Source organism: Lycium ferocissimum, chromosome 1, assembly GCF_029784015.1.
Source record: "Lycium ferocissimum isolate CSIRO_LF1 chromosome 1, AGI_CSIRO_Lferr_CH_V1, whole genome shotgun sequence".
NCBI lineage: Eukaryota > Viridiplantae > Streptophyta > Magnoliopsida > Solanales > Solanaceae > Lycium > Lycium ferocissimum.
Window position 1 is genome coordinate 46,514,337 of NC_081342.1, and position 4,216 is coordinate 46,518,552.

A 4,216-nucleotide genomic window follows, 5' to 3' on the forward strand; every position below is an offset into this window, starting at 1 on the left:
ATAAAAACCTATTAGCAAACTAATCATACATAAACATACTAGTAACTACACCTAAAAAACTAAACACATAACTAAACTAATCTAAACAAATATACAAACATAAGCAAATTAAGGAAAAACAGAACTAAAAGGAGGATTATTTACCTTCTTTGAGTGCAGCCATGGTCGAGAATGGAGTTGGTGGATCCTTTTTGTTCCAAACACCAATGCTCAGCCACAAACAAGAGAATAGAAAAATTAATTTTTTTTACTAGAACTCAAATGGTTAAAGGTCTCTGCATAGAGGCTGAAACCCTTGGCAATTCAGGTTTTTCTTTTTTTGAGTATATCTCAGTGTGTGCTAGTGTGAAATATGAGGCTCTTATATAGAACCCCAACCCCTAAAACTTGGTTCAAATTCAATGTGGGACAAACTGATTTGCAAAGGATTCTCTTGAATCCTTGTGAATCAGCCCGAACCAATAAGAAATTGAGAAGAAAAATGACAAAAACCATTAAGAGTTTCGTCCTTGTTGGAACAGAAAAGGTATGAGAGAGAGGAAGGGTTTTACCTCTTCTGTAGTGATTTCACGGTGGAAACAGGTGAGAGAGGGTAAGAGCAATTAATGCTCTTACCCAAAATGGTGTAGCATTGACTGAAGAAGCTACGTTGGCCTGAGATTTTGCTATTTTTAGGCAAGAAGTGACGCAAGAGAGAGAGAGAGGAGAAGGAGGCGGCTAGGGTTTCATTGAACCCTTTTCTCACATATTAGATTAAAGAGGTCATTTGGATGGTGGGCAGCGTCTGGCCGTTTGGGCTGGGCTTCGTCCGCTTTGAAAAGGAAAGAAAAAGGGCCTGTTGTTCACATATACATGATATACATGCATATACACACATATTCATGTATATGTGTGTATACATGGAGGAACAAAATAGCCAATTTAACAAATAACTAAAGTTAAGAGCTGTTCATACTTAAATATTTCAATTATGACCAAAATCAAAACTAGTTAACCAATTAATTCCTTTTAAAATACGACTAATATGCATAAAAGGACAAATTATTGTAATTATCACCCTAATTGACCTTCATCGTGCAATTGACTATTGCAAATATAGCCACAATTAACAAATAGCAATTAATTAACTATTTCAATTGTAGCCCCAATCAGTACATAACTAATTGGAGTCAATTGCAATTATAGTCATGCAAAAATTATAAAATCGAGATCTAATTAATTATTTTATTTAATTAATGAATTTTCTTGAATTAACAGAGTAACATATTTGTCAATTTGATATCTAATAATTTAAACAATAAATTGCATAATTGTTTTGAACTATTTTGAATTAATTTTGACAAATACTTTAGTAATGATGGAAAAATATGTAAAATAATTTAAATTAATTATAATATATATTTGAAATTATTTTGCCAAATGAAATGACAAACCATTATCAAAAACAATTTTGTAAAAATCATGTTGGTTTATAAAAATACTTATTTCACTCCGTTTGAGATCAAGAACTCTGAATAATTAAATAAAATTATTGGGTGTCAAAAATTAGGTGTCAACAACTGCCCCTTCGGTGTTCAGGGATGGCAAGCCCATCCCTAATCATCGAAATTTGGCGATCCTTTTTTTTCGGCTGACCAACTTCAGAATACTTCTCTTTTTTATGCAATTTTCAAATATATTGTCGGACCCTGGTCTCTGGATTTCCTACATATATCAGGCTATATGAGAACTTAGGCCATTTGCAGTTCAACTCAATTAGACTTCTAAACTCAAGTTCAAACAAATTTTAAATTTCCAAGTGTCAAAACTGTGAAGCCCGAAGTGGTTTGTTGGATTGTGACTGACTCTCTGGTATTGAGTCCGCCTGCATATTCCTGGTCTTTGTAAATCAAGGCACTTGTAGTTTGACTCAATTAGAGGAAAAGAGTATCCCTTATACGGGAATGCCTTTGTGTTTTTTCGGTGTGTGCCCGATCGGTTGCGGGAGTTTTTGAAAAGAAAGCAAGTAATGCAAGCAATCAACATCAAATTTGATGGCTAAGCACAGGGTGGAACGATCTTCCAATTCCTGACCGGAGAGCTTGACTCTTATGGGCACCCTATCTCGACCGGCTGCGTAAGAAAAAGTTTCACGTTTGCTCCGCATGCGTCTGGTTCTGATTTGATCATCCTACTCCACTCCTCGATGGCTGCTAGCGTGTTACCATCTACTAGGTAACGTCGTGGTCGACATCTTGGTCTTTGTTCTGCTTTTGTCGTTCTAGCGTGGTTTCGATTGTACCTTCTTGGTTTCATCTCCGTGGGGTGACCTTTTTGGTGCCGCTTAAATCTGATGACCATCTTGGCCCACATCTTTTATTTACCACCTTGCGTGGTTTTGATGGCCCTCTTGGCTGCTTTCTCACAGTAGGTGACCTTCTTGGCATTGTTTGTTTTGCTGGACCTCCTCTGGTCATTGTTTGTATGAAATGGACCTCCTGGCAGTTGTTGACATCTAATTTTTGACCTTCCATAATTTATTTAATTACCCAAAGTCCTTGAATAGCTAATGGAGTGAAACGTGCATTTTTCTGCAAGCCAAAATGATTTTATAGTTTATTTAGATAATATTTTAGCCATTACGTGTGGTAAAATGTTTTTTATAATATTATAAATAATTTAGAAATTAATTTGCATATTTTATCACTAATGTGAAACATTTTACTAAATTGCAATCAAGAAGATGACTTTAAACCTTTTACCAATTTCATGGTTTAAAGTCAAAAGAGGCTATATTTGCAACTTGAGTCCATTTGCTTAATTAATCATTGTTTAATTGGTTAGTTAGTCATGTTTGACCATACTAAGGGGTTTAAATTAATAGATTTTTTTTTAATTAGGTTCATTTATTAAAATGGGTGTCAAATTCTCATGTATATATACACATATATACACAGATATTCATGTGTATTCATGTATATCGCGTGTATATACATGTATATAGTGGCCTCCCCCTTTTATTTCTTTTAAGTCTAGCTGAGCCCAGTCCAATAGGACCAAGACCCGGCCCACTTCAGTGATTTAAGGGGTAATACCCCATTTTCTCTTCATATTACGCACCAAACAAACCTTTAAGGGCTCTCTCCCAAAGAGAGGTAAACCCTAGCACACCTCACTTCGTTTTTCTCTCTCCTACATCATGCAACACCGCAAGTAGCAAATATAAGGGCCCGCTTGGTTTTCTTTTGCTGTGGCATGGCCGAGAATGGCAAGAGCATCAATTGCTCTGCCAATTCTCAACCATTTCCACCCAATACCCACCCCAAACACGGTATACTTCTCCTTACTATTCACTTTTTCTGCAAATCAAATGGTCTTTGACTGATTTTTCTTAATGGTTTTGTTTGTTGCAATTTTGAATCCGCAATTTCTATTGATTCATGAAGAACCCCACGAATTGACCTCGTTTGGGTCAAAACCGACCCTTGATTTGTTTATTTGTTTGATTCCTAACCGTTAGATGTGGTTTGAGAGAAGCAAAATCTCAAAAATGCTATACTCCCACATCGATTGCGGACTAGGATTTTGAGAATTGGGGGTTCTATATAAAGAACCCCATTCTCCACAATTCCAACAACTTTGAGCATATTGATATACCGCTATAATAAAAAAATTCAAATTGCCTAGGGTTTCTAATTATTGAGACCTTTAACTATTCGGCTAAGTTTAAAATTTTCAAAGTTTAATTATTTCTTGCTTGTTTGTGGCTGAGTGTTGGGGTTGAGGAAGCAAAGGAGCTTTCAAATTCGATCTCTTCCAAGGCTGTGCAAACAAAAGGTAAGCTTCTTGCCCCCTTTTATTTTTTAGCTTTTTGTACTGTTTAAATGTTAGTTGTGTGTTTAGTTTAAATTAATTATGTGATCAGTATGTTTATCTTGCCTTAGTTAGATATGTGATCTAGTGTATACTAGTTTGTAGTTATGTTGTTTAGTTAAATGCTGTTAGTCTTAAATCTTGTGGTTAATCCATATGTGATTAGTCTATTAGTCTGTTATCTTGTTTAAGTATGTGATGTGATTATGTTCGGTCTATAGCCCTGTATATTAGTTTACTACTTTAAATTTGATTATATAAGCTATTAAGGGTACTATTAGTTTAGATTAAGTGTATACCTATTAAGTACTAGTCCTGTTATGGGTTATGTGTTCTTATTTGATAGGATTAATCATGATTAAAA